Genomic DNA, 16,656 nt, shown 5'->3' on the forward strand with positions numbered 1-16,656 from the left:
TATCTATATATCCTCTACATACCCCCAAAGTATCATAATTTCTTTAATTTCAGGATCTTCCCTTGTTAGTTAACGCCCAACTCCGCCAGACCAGTCCGCGCGCGGCAGGTGAAATTCGGAAAAAGAAAGCCAGGCGTACGAGGGCCGCGGTCTGTTAATGGTGACGATCTGAGGCGAGCAGTTCGAGTTTCCTCGTGTTTTTGCAGGTCGCGACAAAAAGAGCGCGGTCCCGGCTGAGGGAGAGGCATGGAAAAGGGAAATCAGGACTGGCCTCGGACGCCTGTCTGGTTCGCTCTTTTTAAGGCGGCTCGCGACTTTCCAGCGGCGGATCGGCCGCGGAAAAATCGGCGATCGCGTCTAGCCGGGGCCTGCCGCGCGCGCTGTGTCAAGGTCCCCATCGTCGATGACGAGCGAGCATGACCGGTTTACGCATCCCCAATGATAATTAGCTACGTGCTACGTCGTCGACGTCCGATCGACCGGGGAACAAGGAGAGGATTCAACGGGAACGGCTCCTCGGTTCTTCGGCGACTTCGTCGAGCGGCTGTTGAGCAAAATATCCGCATCCTGGCGGTATACAGGAATTACACCTGCGAAAAGTTGTGACACCGAGGGACCTCGAGCGAAACCGATTTCGGAGCGGACGATAGGTCGTCGCGTGCTTTGCAATTTATAGGAGATTGTGGGCTTGCTTCCGCGATGAAAGGAGGAGGAGGGACGAATCCGTGGGGGAAACTTTGCGCGTGAGTTTTAATCCTCCAAGGAATAAAAGTTTTCAAGTTAAACGGTTTCGTGTAATTTGATAAAGAACGTACCAGAAAGTAAAAAATAATTTTTTTCTTGTACTACAGTTACGATGGTGATGTGGCACTTTAAGGGGAGGTTCCGGTCTAGAGCTAAAAAAAAATAGGTGATCTTTAGGAATTAATTAAAGGAAAACTATTATATATAATTTAATGGGATCTTTTGCATTGTATTAAGGATGTCTTAGATTATAGAAATATATTTTTTGTTTTATAATTAATCATTGCAGACGGCACTGGGGAGTCGTTAAAGTCAAGGCGTCAAAAAATTGATCCAAATCGGTGGGACATGTATCTCCAATAGTTATTATCCGAATCGACTAAAACTTTTCTTATTTTGAAGAATATACTTCTGGCTAGGGGGGAAAGCAGAACAAATACAAAATAGTGAAAATTCATAATGTTCAAAGGCGTTGAAAGAGTGAAAAATATAGGGAAAATGTGATTTCAAATTTCAAGTGGCGTTATTTTCTAAAAAAAATTGTTATTTTTGTATTTTTTCTGATTTCCTCCCTAGCCAGAAATATATTCTTCAAAATAAAAAAAGTTTCAGTCGAATCGGATAATAACTTTTGGAGATACAGGTCCCACCGTTTCGAGAACACTGTTTCGAGAAACACGCGTTTAAAGTTTTACGTGGGCGCTGAGTGGCCGGTTGTTGCCCACTATATTGTTGTCTCATTATGGATTTGCACCTTAGAGGTTTCCTTTATGGCTTGTGCATTAGAGTAAGTGACATTAGTGGGACAGGTACGTTCAGTATGTCTCGTCAATCAATCACGTCGAATAATAGTTATGAAAGTATGATAACGCGAGGCTGGAAATCTCTGGCTATTGAAATTCACGACTTTTCTTTTGAATTATTAGCAAGAAACAGGAATTGCTACTGGGGTGTCATCTTGCCAAGCAAAGAAGCAACGACTCGTCGTGTTCCTTCGACTAATGTATATAATTAAGTGATTCGAGTACCCATTTACCATGGATCGTGTGAACGTAATTACAGGCGTCAAAGAAGCTTCAGCATCCGAAGAATGCCGCAGCCCCTGGACAGGATTTGCGAAATCCATCAATTACACACCTACAAGACCGATTATACCGGCTGCAGACCGTGTATCCTGCGTGACGAGCGCACGCAGAAACAGTGAAATAATAGACGATAGTTCAGCCAGACGGAAAGCGCGGGAGAAAACGCGTTCCTGCCTGGCTGGACCCTTCGCTGTACTGCGAGTTCCGTACGAACTGTCGCTTTTAGATCGACGAGTTTACATAATTCGCTGGAAAAGTCTGTCGCGATTACGAAATAAGAGGAACTATTATTACACCGAAGTCGCTTGGCTCGACTTTCGCGTTACACTTTTTCCCCTTTTCCCCAGCCGTCTTTGGGGTTCGTGTTGGCTTCAATTATTCTGAAATTGAACCCGTGAAAATTGCAGTGGCGCGAGGAAAGCAAAATCATTGTTTTTCATTCTTCTAAAGTTTAGAGGCTAAACACTAGTTTCGCTAATAAAATTGAAGTGATCTATTCGCCACACTGTCAGACGGGGGCTGGCTTGAATATAATTTCAACGTCAGGACGATATGTTGCCTATGAAAAGTAGTCCTCGAATAAATACTTAATTGCGCTAGGCAACATTGTTCCTTTTCTTAAAGTTCAAACTTATCAAGACGTCATAAATCATACGTGCCAGGGGATTACTGGCTCCAGTATGAATGGGACGCAGACACGCACCAGACCCAACTTGGATGCGGCTAAACGAAGGATTCATTAGCCGACAGCGAGTAGAATTCGCGAGATTAATGGAAATCTAAGCGGAGAAAGGCGTTCGAGATCGACTCCAATCAGACACGTAATAAATTCTGCGCGGATAAGTCCTGGCTGACTACTCGAGCGGGGCTTTCGAAACGGCTTCGGAAGATTGCTTCACCTTCATTAACCATAAAGGATCGTCCGCGTGTGTGTTTACGGTGGTGTCGCCTGTACGTCAATAATGTCGTAACCACGGTGTATGAACTAATAACTCTTCGATCGCGTTTAAAAACCGCGCTGCCCCTTTGCCGGTTGAAAGAGGTTGGGAAAGGGGTGCTTGAAAAAACGGGGGAACGTTATCGCATTTCATCTTAGGCTTCGTTCAAATTTAATGGGCCATTCGACTTTGATCGGCCGAAAAATAACGCTATTTTTAATGATTTTTTCCTGAGTAAATACAACACATAAGGAAATAAATCTTATTAGAATTTATTAGTTACTATATTATACAAAAAAAAATAAAAATATTATATTCAATTTTACAAAAATAATTTACAATTGAAAAAAAACTTCAATATTTTTGGTGTACCTAATATAAGAATAGCTTAATAAATACCGAAAAGATTTATTTCATTATATGCTGTATTAACACACAAAAAATCTTTAAAAACAGCTCAATATTTCGGCCGATCAAAGTAGAATGGCCCTTATAGGATTATACCTAGTCAGGCGGTCGAAAAGAGGCGAATGTTTGTGAATTTTTTTTGAAAAAGCGGAAGCATATATTCTCACAGAACTTTTTGCGTTTAAAACAGCAACATTTATAGAACCTTTGGTATTTTTTTAGTAGAAAAATATTTACGTTTATAATAAAATAACAAGCGACATCCAAGAAGCATTTTTAAAAATATGGTTTTGCGGTGAGCACTGCCATTCGGAACCAGATTATCTAAAATCAAAAAACAAAAAAGATTTCGTTAGTATATTAATGTATCCTCAGGCTGACGGAGAGAATTATTAAGTTAAAACAACATGGCAGCTATTTAAAGTTGAAATCCTGATCTTTCCTGCAAAAATTACGCGAAAAAAAACCGGATTTCAACTTTAAATAGCTGCCATGTTTTTTTAACTTAATATTTCGGAAATTCCCTCCATAAATCAGAGGATACATTAATATATTACTTAACGAAATCTTTTTTGTATTTCGATTTTTGATAATCTGGTTCCGGAAGGCAGTGTTCACCGCAAAACCAAATTTTTAAAAATGCTTCTTGGATGTCGCTTGTTATTTTATTATAAACGTAAACATTTTTCCACGAAAAAATTACCGATTTTTCTATAAACGTTGCTCTTTTAAACGCAAAAAGTTTTGTGAAAATATATGCTTCCGCTTCTTCAAAAAAAATTCACAAACATTCGCCTCTTTTCGGCCGCCTGACTAGGTATAACCCCTTAAGTGGACTACCTACTGCAACAGGCAAACGTCTGAGCGTGCAGCTTCGCAATCACCTGAAAACGCAGTTAACCTGAAAGAAGTGCAAACCTCCCGCGTGCACCAGTTCACACGGGATCATGGTCTGTCTGACCCACATCCAGCGAGCTTCTCGGTATTCTTTGTGCGTGGAACTCTTCTCTCGCATTATCCACTATTCTGCAATGCGTTGTTCGTCGTGGATGTTCACAGGGTTCGATTGCCATCTGTGTGGGCGCCATCCGGATGTACAGCGATCACGATACAAGAGCACAATGGATGTTGCCTCGTCGGCCACGTGCAATTGTTGCGTCGGTCGGTTTTTGTTAGTTTCTTTCGCTTCTGTCAGCACGTAATGAATTACATAAAGCTGCATGGTAACGTGCGCGCGAATGGCGCGATAGCGTATTCGAATTCAGCTGCGCTTTACTCGAGTGGGACTGAAAGAAATCATTGCTTCAGATAGGTATCAAAGTGTGGTGTTTTAATTGGGCGGAATGGGTTGGTTATTCTTGGCCATTCCTGATAGCTTGATTCGAAAGGATTCTTTGTTCCTCCGCGGAACAGGTGGAACGTTTGAATAATTCATACAGCGATTTGCGATACAAATTTGCTCGCTGCAGCGGTCATTTGAATAGCTATACTCATTGCTCATCCTTTCGATTTTGTTCATGGTTAATTGACAGCATTACCATCAAGTGATTGATCAGGGGTACGTCCCGAGACTCTTTTGAAAGGACACCGCAAGTAATACGAACCGCTGCCACGAAACAAATTAAAGGGTTACATACCCTTGACGGGTCGGAAGATAGGGTCAGGTTTATGATTCTTTTTTATATAAAGAAACGTCATATTTGAAAGTCGAAATGTACACCTTGTTGTGTATGAATTAAACTATGTAAAGATAGTAAAAAAAAACGGGAAATATTCATCAAGCCGTTGAGTTGTACAAAAATCCACATAATGTACACATTTTCCGAGGGTTCAAACGGGTATACCCCCTTAAGAAATGGTGCCAAGCAGCCCCTTCTCACAAGGCCTCATCATATTTGCAGCACTGAAAATATCTCAGAGATTAGTGGACCATTTTTCAAGAAATAAATTGCAGTCTTAAAAATATTCGTGCAAAATTTTATTGAAGGTCCAGTAATCTCTGAGATACTTCTGGTACCGTAAATGCGACAATTACGCCTTGGGAGAAGGAGCTGCTATGGCGCCATTTTCTAAGATATCAAATTTCTTTTTTCAGAGAATGCAGCTTAATTTATACACAACAATGTGTATATCTTGATTTTCAAATATGACGTTTCATTACCTGAACAAGAAACATCACAAAAATGGCCCTACCGTCAAGGACCCAGTTCCTGATCAGTTTAGGAAAATAAACCAAATAATAAGCTTATTATGATACAAATTTATTCTAACAAATTACTAAATAATTATGAAGTATTTTGAAACTTACACGCAAAATTTGATAGCTCATAGTAAAACGTGTGAAGGTGATCAGAAACTGCTTTGCATTTTTCACTTTCAAAGTTAAACTGTAAAATAATTATAAATATGTGTGCACTTTTTTTAATACCAAATTAAAGATAAAACATAGATTTACTGAAGTAGCAAAAATCTTTTAAACTTGGCTAAGTTTTCCCTTTACACGTTTAAAAATCCGCGGTAGTTACTCTAAGTGATCAGGAACTGGGTCCTTGAGGGTACTTTCCGCCCGGTCAAGGGTACGTAACCTCTTGAACCGGCGCTGCTAGATGGCCCCCCGTTTCAGCACTGACCTAGGCTAGCGTGCCTGGACTTAATTTGTCCGAGCAGAGCCAGCGTTTTCTATTCGCCACATTCGGTCGCGGATTATTCCATGTTGCGTCGCTGAAGCATCGTCGTCGCTGAAGCTGAGCGACCAGCAATCAAGGTAGAACAGGTCAGAGAAGGGTCGGCGTTAAAATCGGATAGTGGCACAGTTTCCAGCCAGCCGAGGTGAACGAACCTCTGCTCCGTAACCTATGGTGCTTTATCTAGAGATCGGCGAGGCGAGTTGCCTCCTTTCTTCCTCTCGAATCTCGTCAATTCACTTTTCGTGACCCCAATTACGCGCGCGCAGCTAGGCTGGACCGTCTGTTCCCTCGGGCTCTGCCCGCACCTGGACAGGAGTCCGTTCGATGGAAAATGTCGACTGTGGAACCGTTACGCTGCTATTCCTGACCGGTACCGACACTCTGGCGCGTTGTCCCTACATCGGTGACCTTAAAACAGAATTCTTGGCCTGACCTGTCGCATTCTACGCGGAGACCCGTTAGGGAACCTTGTTGCCTACGACTAGTTAGGAAGGGGCAGTTTTCTGCCGAAGCCTGTACCAAATTTCAACGTCCCCAAAAGTGGAACGTCGAACAAGAAGATGGAGAGATCAGATCTTACGATCCTGTTGGCGCGAATCGCGGCGATCGTGTAGAGAAAAAAAAAACGACGCGTCATCTTCGAAGAAAAAACGTCAACCTACTCCTCGCACCTTTCTCTGAGTAAACGCATTTCGAAAAGGCAATGCCACTTGGGGAAAAATAGTTTACCTAGGGTAGATGTCCCATGTACTGTCAGTGTCCCTATTACTGCCACTTTATTTATTTACCTTTAAAAAAACGTAATGTATAAAGAATATACATATAAAGAATGTACTATAATAATAAGAAGAACAGTCCCAATTTATGATAAATTATTTTTCAAACTATTCATTATACACTGCGTGTTTATTAAGTAAAATAAATGAAGTGGCTGTAATAGGGACACTGGCAGTAATTGGGACATTTACCCTATATGTAATCCTTTCTCTTCCTGTTTTCTTTATTTCTTATCATTGTAAAGTAGAGGGTAATATGGTGGTGCAATAGTTAATATAATAACAACAACACAACGAGCTGAGCACGTGAAAAATATAATAATAATACGACGAGCTGAGCACGTGAGAAAATAAAATGAAATAACAATACAAATGCGACAACAGGTGGACTGTCGGCTTAATCTCTATTTCCGCGTGACCGTGACGCGTGCTGAGCAGAAGAGGAGCTCTCCCAAGGGAATTCACAGGAGAAGGCGATCGATCGTGGAGATTTCACAGAACGCGGAGGCATCGACCCACGGAAACGCGTAGGAGGTTGGAAGCGAAAAGAAAGTGACCGAGCTTGACGCATCGCCGAACAATTAAGCTCCGCGTGTAATCGTGGAAGTGGAACCCAGAAACGAAACGGAGAATTGCAGGTTGAATGGAGAGACATTTGTTGGTCGTGCAAAGAGAGAAGAAGTAGTGCTCGAGGCTGGGTCCACGCCTCTCGCAGACGAAGCGGTTTTGCATCTGAAAAGATTCCCGCGGAAAGTGGACGGACCGCGTGGCAATAGTGGCTGATGAAAGTTACCGATCCTTACGGCTACGCCTTTCTCATTTCACCGTTCACGAGGATATAATAAATCTCTTCTCAAGGTCTCCTCTCACCATTAGCTCTAGCTCGCAATGGAAGCGGAAGATTCAACGCGACGCGCTTCGCGGGTCGCCCCATTTTTCGGGGGCGATTCTAAGCGATCCCGTTTAAATAGTGTTACAGCGGCGAGACAGTTCTTTCGTAATTAGACGTTCACAGCGTAGGAGTAACGAACTGTGCGCCGGTGGAAAATGGCACCCCTCGCGAGCTCTCGCCATAATTACACCTATTCATCAGAAATCTAGGACACGCGAACAGATCTCCGCGGAAATCTCGTAATCGCGTTCGGTAACTGTGTACGTCGAACAGGTTTGAATTTATGAATTCGAATCAGACGGGCGCCCGAAGTTGCCCTCTATTTCTTTCCATCTGACTTTCTAGCTAACTTTATCCTCCACCTGTCCGCGAAAGTAACGGGTGTCCTACTCCCAAAAATTATTCACCTACTCGTCGCTTCGATATAGAAATTGGGCAGGGAGCCTTTCCGGCTCGCCTTTATTGCTTTATCGCACAGAACGAGAAAGACTGATAAGGGAGCACCGCGAACCCGGACTCACCGATTGGAACGCAACTTTGGGGGTTTTTAGAGTGACTCGAAACAAGAACAACGGTGTCTTTCATTTGGGCCCTATAGCCGTTTAAGGGGTTATGCCTAGTCAGGCGGTCGAAAAGAGGCGAATATTTGTGATTTTTTTTTGAAGAAGCGAAAGCGTATATTTTTACAGAACTTTTTGCGCTTAAAAGAGCAACATTTAAAGAACATTTGGTAATTTTTTCGTAGAAAAATATTTACGTTTATAATAAAATAACAAGCGACATCCAAGAAGCATTTTTAAAAATTTGCTTTCGCGGTGAGCACTGCCATTCGTAACCAGATTATCTAAAATCAAAAAACAAAAAGGATTTCGTTTGTATATTAATGTATCCTCAGGTTGACAGAGAGAATTTTCCGAAATATTAATTTAAAACAAAATGGCAGCTATCTAAATTTGAAATCCTGATTTTTTCGCGTAATTTTTGCTGGAAAATCTGTTAAAGCGAGGTTCGCGAGACTGGTTTCATTCGGTAAAAATGTGGAAACAATTAATCTTTTGTGACTTGGACAAAATACTGCGGCTTTATCACCACATAAACGAAGACTCGAAGAAGCAGAAGTGCAATCAACACTGTTAAAATACTTTAAAAAATAATAAACATATTTTATTGCACATTATCTTCAATTTATTTTTATTTTTCTTTAACTTATTATTTCTTTTTCTTTACGTTGTCTTCTTTTGCTGTCGTTTTAATTGCCTCCTCTTGTGGAACTGGATTGTATCCGCGAATGGTTTTAACCGTTTACTGTTAAATAAATAAATAAATCAAATTAGAACGAATTCCTGCACTTCAAATATTCGAATAACACGATCAGTTTCTGAGATTTATTACTCGCAGTAATCGAGGCCTCCCTGTACATCGTCATTGGTCGACAAGTGCATCCTTTCGAGGTAAAGAGTTTCCATGAAACGCGGATCCAGCCCGCCGTGTCCCGGGGTACATGCGTGCGTGCCTATATACGCCTGGCCGTTTAAAGTGAATTACATGCGCCTAAACGGAAGAAAGCAGGAAACATTTGGCCGAGGAACGTGCCTGTGAGTCGCAACGGCCACGGTCAGGAGAAGTCGGAAGATCGCGGACGGCTCTCACTGGCGAGACCGAGCGCCCCGATGGATTTCTAACCGGAAGGCCGCTGGTTAAAGAGGAAGACGACAGCTGTGACAAGTGGACAATAGCCGCGATCGTTGCTCGTTCTTTCGCAATTCACGTGACGCGATGCCCGTCCGCGTTCCTTCCAATACCCTCGCGACTCCGGGTTTCCCTTTCCCACCCCGGAAGTCCACGTTGCAGCACCTCTCGACCTGCTACAATCGTCGAAACAACAACCTGGCATCCCCCAATGGAAATTCGTCGAATTGGAAGTATATCTGTCCGGGGAAGATCGACGATCCCGCGGGACTGAGAAACAGTGCTGTTATTGAAGCTCCTAGGAGGTCATCAAAATGGAACGGCGAGACATTAGGCAACGGTGAAAGAAATATCACAATAGGCACGCGATGGAATCAGTATGCGAGACGGGTACATGTATATTTAATGATCAAGGTCCAACGGTGGAAAATGAAACGGTGATAAATAGGGAGAAAGTCGTCGGAGGTGGCGAACGGCAATAAGAGACGGGGAAATTGATTTTTCAGGCGATACCGATTGCGGAGAATCCGAAGAGGGCGCGGTTTAAGTATTACGCTTTCCAGAGTGGCTTTTCTCTTCGCCATCTGAACGATCCTTTTAACGCCCGATAAAACGAATGCCACCTGCTTAAATACGCGCAAGCAATTATTTCAAGTGTGTTCTCGAGATCAAGTTCACCCGATTGCGATTTAATCTCTGCGACGGTGAAAAGGGGGTTGGAAAATGTTTAGCGCTAACGTGGACGCTGATTCCAGGCTCTGTTTCTCAGATGGATCTTCGCGCATCGCAATCTAGATCGATGAGTTGCCGATTGCGGAGAGGATTCGTGACGGGAATGGAAAAAGGAAACGAACGCAGACCGCCGGAGAAAGTACCTTCTAACTTGGGCTCTAGAAATCCTCGACCTCTGCCTACGCGCTTCGCAGCTCGCGTGGACGCGTTAGACGATACGCCGATTCCAACTCCGACTCCTCGATCTTCTTGCTCGAGATGCCGCCCACGACGCAGCTGCTGTGTCGTGACGCCTCCTCGCCTTTCCCTCCGCGTGCAAAAGTGTGCTGCGCGGAGTGCCAACGGGTTGGGAAACGTTCCAATGGTTGACTCTATTGCTGCTTGTTTTCGTCGATCGGACAAAACAAACGTGTCAGATGCGAGTGACGTAAAGGTAGGTGTCTAAATTCCAGCGTGGTGACAGTTTAGGGGAACCGATCATCCGAGCGAGAGATAAACTGGAGAAAGCAAAGTATGTGGCGATAAAAGGAGAAAATGGTAGCTTTTTATATAGCAAAGAAATGGTTAGGGTAACTTGGCGAAATTGCACAATCGGTAAAGAGTTCTTTGGGGCTGACTTCCGGTATATTCTGGTAGAACGCAATTGAGACTGTTCCGTTCATAGCCACGCGGCTGCTCTGGAGCATCTACTCCAGCTATAATCGTTGTGGTTTATTATCACGTTAAGGGGTTATACCTAGTCAGGCGGCCGAAAAGAGGCGAATGTTTGTGAATTTTTTTTGAAAAAGCGGAAGCATATATTCTTACGGAACTTTTTGCGTTTAAAACAGCAATATTTATAGAACATTTGGTAATTTTTTAGTAGAAAAATATTCACGTTTATAATAAAATAACAAGCGACATCCAAGAAGCATTTTTAAAAATTTAGTTTTGCGGTGAGCACTGCCATTCGGAACCAGATTGTCTAAAATCAAGAAACAAAAAAGATTTCGTTAGTATATTAATGTATCCTCAGGTTGACGGAGAGAATTTTCCGAAATATTAATTTAAAACAAAATGGCGGCTATTTAAAGTTGAAATCCTGATCTTTTTCGTGTGATTTTTACACGAAAAAATCAGGATTTATTTAAAGTTGAAATCCTGATTTTTTTCGTGTGATTTTTGCAACCTCGGGATACATTAATATACTAACGAAATCTTTTTTGTTTTTTAATTTTAGATATTATGGTTCCGAATGGCAGTGCTCACCGCAAAAGCAAATTTTTAAAAATGCTTCTTGGATGTCGCTTGTTATTTTATTATAAACGTAAATATTTTTCTACTAAAAAATTACCAAATGTTCTATAAATGTTGCTGTTTTAAACGCAAAAAGTTCTGTAAGAATATATGCTTCCGCTTTTTCAAAAAAAATTCACAAACATTCGCCTCTTTTCGGCCGCCTTACTAGATAGAACCCCTTAAGAGGGATTTTCTTCAAGTTCTGCGACAAAGTTTCGAAGTAATACTCGAGATCCATTCTATTTATAAGAGAGTAAACAGGTTTGCTTGGAACGAAAAATGGTAATCGTTGGTTTTTAGACACAGAGTTCAGAAATGTGACCTTCCAAAACCGTGAGCAGAAATGAGTTTCCGGATGTGACAATCCTCCAGTTGCGTTGGCTTTGTCTCGTCTACAATTCACAGTAGCTCGCATACCCATAAAGTGGTCCTTGAAAATAATTTCACACGTAAAGCTACACTGCACCCATCCCTGTTAATTAAACAACATTGCCTACAGCAAATGTTTCCTCTCAAACTAAAAACCTTCCGTACATCGCCCAAGAGTTGGGTAACCCAAACATTGCGCCATCTCAGTTTCTATGTCACCTAAACACGGTACGTCACTAAACCTGACTCACCCACTGAAAGGCACCTACCCAAATCTTTGTCCTGTCCTGTTACCCTCAATTAAAATAGGCACTTCTCTCCTTCGTTCTTATTAGATCTTTTCCTTTATTCAAACCCACGCTCAAGACATCAAGGATAGCACAGGCTGATGCTGTAAACAGGATATCCAACCTAGCGAACAAGTATAGTTCCCAATTAGTTTTCTTTAATAACTCGCCAGCGTCCTTTCAAACTGCTGTGCATAAAATTGCTCTCACCGATTAACTGAAAGCTGTTACATCGGCGAAACTGTGTACAGTAGCGGACAAAAAAAGTTACCACTTTTTCGACCTCTTTTATTTTTGTTGTTTTTTAACATCAACTTGGAACTGCGGTGTGTGTTGAATACACATATTCCGATGGAGAAGTGGAAGCTGTGTAAAACCCAGTTAAAGTTGAATTCATTCAACTAACAAACAAAAGTTTTATATGGCACTGAGCGGGACAATACAGTTTTGGGGTCGACAAAGGAGTTACCAGTTCTGGTAACTTTTTAGGTCGTCCTAAAAGCAGAAGGTATCCCCACAAAATGAGCCGTTTATTTTGAAAGTGACCTAAGTCCATTTATACTTAAAAAAATTTTATATATAAATTTTTAATACTAACTTCAAGTTCTATATGTTACTACAGTCAACAACAAAAAAATGACAAATGGACTTAGGCCACTTTCAAAATAAACGGCTCAAATATTAGATTTTTTATTTTTTTTCTCGAAAATAGTAACTCTTTTGTCAGCTACTGTATATAGATAAGCTCTCTAATAATATAATAATTATAGATAAGCTCTCTAATAATATAATAATTATAACTGTAAAATTTATACACCAAGGGCTAGTCCCGTTTAAATAAATAAATAATAATAATAACGATGATTCTGTGTACTACAAATATATATCTAGGGTTCCCAATTTCGTTTTGAGAAGATTCTGAATCATCGGAACGTCAAGACGTCACCTATTGCTTCAATCGCGACACGCAACTGGCGCAATTCCAATTTCTCCTCAGGATGGGCGATACTAGTGTGATTGATCCCGAAAATCGGCTACTTCTCACGTCCCGTTCTCCAAGCGTAATCGGAATTAGAGCTTTCAGCTACTTCTTTCCTCTTTCTCCTTTCTTCCCCTGTTTCCCTGAGACGCGTCGTCGTATTTCCGGCCCGTTGACCGCGATGACATCGAAATCACCGACAGAGAGAAAGAAACCACGGGAGAGCAGCGTCGCAATTATGCTCGAGACGTACAACGACGGAAAAGGGAAATATGTAGTCTGTTGTCCCCGGCGGGTTGTGGAACGGTATTTCGAAATTGCTTTGCACCTCGACGGATGCACTCGGGCTGTACGTCGCAGGTACACGATTGCAGTCGCCGCGCGGTAGCCTCTTCAAACCCACTCCGTAAGCTTTCTAATTAATTGACGAATGGAGTTTCGTTGGTAAATGACTTTCAAAATTCGCGAGGGTTCACCGCTAACTGGCAAGGTTGTGTGAATAAGGAAAGCACCATTCAGCGGCAGAGAAACCAGACGATGAATCATTGTACGCGCAACAGGACTAACGCGGTCGGGGAACTTGAAGAGGTCCTCCGTGTTTGTTAGTCGAAAGTGGCCGGCCATTTCGGGGCACGTGATCCTGTAGATCCTCCTTCGCGCAGAGAAATTACCCGCGCAGAGAAAGGCGGGTGGAACCGAGGAGTTCTGGGCGGAAAAAAGGTCAGGCTCCGTGTCGAGTCAGTTGACAAACCTGATCCGCGTCGAGAGACGTCGTGACACTTATTATCGGTCCTAGGAAGAATTACTACCGAACGAATCGCCAGCCAGAGGATTGCGGAAAAAATGATTGCAACCTGCGAGCAGCTAGCGGCGACCCCAAAACGGTCAATCGGACGTTTCCCAAGCGTGGATTCGCGGCTGGTGCTGGTGAACGTTCGATTGCGGGTTTTTCGTGTCCGAAATACGCGCGAGGCATAGGAACACCTCTGCGTGCGACGAAAGTAGGCTGTAACTGAAAAAGAAAGCGTTCGCGAACAGTTGGCTCGCGGATCATTTTCATTGTTTTGATATGTAGAGTGGATTCTGCGTGGAAACGCGTCGAATTCATTAGAGGAAGCAATTAAAGGAGCTTCACGCGTGAACCTTTCCTCGTTTTCATGAGAACCTCCCATAGGTTCCTGTCGATATGCCGCATGCTCCTCCGCGCGGAGCGTCTCGAACTAGTTTCCCACTTTGGCTGCTCCTCTTTTCGATCGTATGTAAACGCAAGGGCGGTGACGATTAACGTCGCTCTCTTAAGGATGAGGAAAGTAACTGGTCGCAGTTTCACGGTCACGGGCGCAACAAAAACTCGCGCATAAATACGTATGCACGCTCTGTGTAGTCTTGCATCGCATGCGCAGGGTGGAACTTACTAACATCCTTCCTATATAATGAGACGCTTAAGGTGGATGTTCGTTTGTTAACGAAATCTTTCCAGAGACTTTTTTCGTACTTCCTGATGACCTATTGGGTTGGCAACTAAGTGATCGCGGATTTTATCGATAGATGGTGTTAGCACACTCTGTTGTTTTGTCAACGTGTTCAAAGGACCTACTCTACACCAGAAATCATTTAAGAAGGAACCCGTTTCGCGCATGTAGAATGAGCTCATTGGCTCAGAAACAGCGTTGGTGGGGGTACAGCCAATAGTGGCTTCTCCCGGCACCAATGAGCGTCAACCTGCGCAGAACCGGCTTAAACTCGTCGATCGGCAGGTTCCTTCTTAAATGACAGGGAGTATATACTGTTTTCTTGTTGTTTGAACTTCCAACTTTAACCCTCTAGTGCGTACGCCTGCTTTAAGACGGGCACCTGATTAATTTAGGGGTTGGGCCCCTATAATTTTTTTTCAGATTTTCATTTGCCAGTCTCAAAAGTATTGTCATACCAAGCGTATTGGCCTAAGAAACATGTCAATCTGACGTTTCGATTTGACAGAAATCTACTTTGCAGTGCATTTTTGAGCTAAGCACGCTGTGAGAATTATTTGGGAAACTAAAAAAATCAAATAAAATACTTCCCGACAGCGTACAGCTAAAAGAAAATTATTGGTAAGTAGTTTGTATAGTGATCTATTGATTGGAATAAAGATTTGAAAATAAAAAATAATTTACACCTGTGAAGTGAGGCTTGACCGGCAGCAGCCTTAAGGCGATATCATGTTAGTAGATCATCCTAAGTTAGTTAGGGTGTTAGTTCATGACCCTAATAGGGTAGGTGGGGGTATTACTGCGGACTTTTAAGGTAGGTTAACTTTAAAACCCTCGATACAGCGTTCGAATGAATGAAAGTTCCTCCTTCTTTTTTTAAAAGAAAGGTGGAACCTTAATAATTCCATAAAAATATGAGGGCGGGGTGATAAGCACAGTTAATTAAAAACACAGAGATTTTTTGCTGTACATATTTATTAATAATTATCTGTAATAGAGTTTAAAATAATTTTATAAAAAATTTTCAAGAGATTATGTACTTTCCAACATTAACTATGATCTGTTTTAGAATATCCGCAGTAATCGGGGCATCCGCAGTAATACTCCCGCCTACCCTAATTCATTCTGAAAGTCAAAGACAAAAGCGCAATTCCCTTGGGTGAAAAGATGGGCAAAATTTTTATTTAACTAAATTTCGAATAACGTATAGAAGTTAAAGAAATTCTCTAGTCAATACTCTACGGGGTGATTCTACGGGCGAAAATATGACGAAAATATAGAATACAATTTTTTTAATATCGCGCTTCGTTTTCGGGAAAATTGACTTTGAACTTCAGCTACTTATGTACGCGTGCCTTTTTAGACACCTGACGGGTACGCGGAGGTAAGGGGAACGCATCCAGCTGTCCGTACAACAGATTAGACGCAGCTACGCCCAAAAAATTTGTGCAAAAAACTTATACACAATAATTTTTTATTAAAATTTCGGAAACTAATAAATACCCGAAGCTACAATTTTAGATTTAGGGTCCACAGCCCCTCTCCAACCCTTCCCTCAAACCTCGTGTCGGTCGGTCACTGGGGTCAGTGGAAAGAATATTCATTTCTTTATACGTCGTAACGTTTCAACTTCAGCGTCGAATACATTTTTCAACTTTAACTTTAACCGTACCGGACGTTGAATAATTTTCTGGCGCGCGTTCCAGCCGCCGAGAACCGGGGATTGAATGTAGTATCGCTCAATGACGGTCCTCGGCGGCTCGAACGCGCGCCAGAAAATTATTTGACGTCGGATAAAAGTAAAAGCTAAAGGTCAAAAATTGATTCGACGCTCAAGTTGAAGATGCTCGACGAGTAAGGAAATTAACTTTATAAAAAATTAACTTTATTCGTCAGATAATCTAAAGTTAAAGCAACTTTTATGTGATCCCTTATTTAATTAATTCTTTATTTAGTTAATGCCCAATTCTAGCTGTGGTACAGTTGCTACACCCAGCGGGTCGAGTGAAAACGGACGTCGCTGCTCAAACGCCGGTTAAGAAACGCGCTTAAAATTTAAGACGACGTCGCCGGGTGACCTCAGAGTCCGATTACATGATTAAATAATTGTCCCCGATTCGTTAACGGTTCCTACAACGGAATTCACGAAGTGGACGTCGAGGGAATGAAGCAGAACCGTGGTTGCGGATTGGAAAAGTAAGCCACGCGAACACTTGAGGCGTTTGCCTCCTTTGTCAACGAGCATCTCGCTTCGATCTTCCGCATTTCATTAAATCTCGAAAAGATTTTGAGGCCCCCTTATACAAGATAATCACTTCAG

At 42.3% G+C, this 16,656-nt stretch overlaps 1 protein-coding gene across 2 annotated transcripts in view; it reads right to left on the reverse strand.

Moving 5' to 3' along the window:
* LOC143378740 (uncharacterized) overlaps window positions 1–16,656 on the reverse strand; it is a 35,988-nt gene that overhangs the window by 17,061 nt on the left and 2,271 nt on the right. The gene's annotated exons all lie outside the window — the stretch shown is intronic.

This window comes from Andrena cerasifolii, chromosome 2 (genome assembly GCF_050908995.1).
Source record: "Andrena cerasifolii isolate SP2316 chromosome 2, iyAndCera1_principal, whole genome shotgun sequence".
Classification (NCBI taxonomy): domain Eukaryota; kingdom Metazoa; phylum Arthropoda; class Insecta; order Hymenoptera; family Andrenidae; genus Andrena; species Andrena cerasifolii.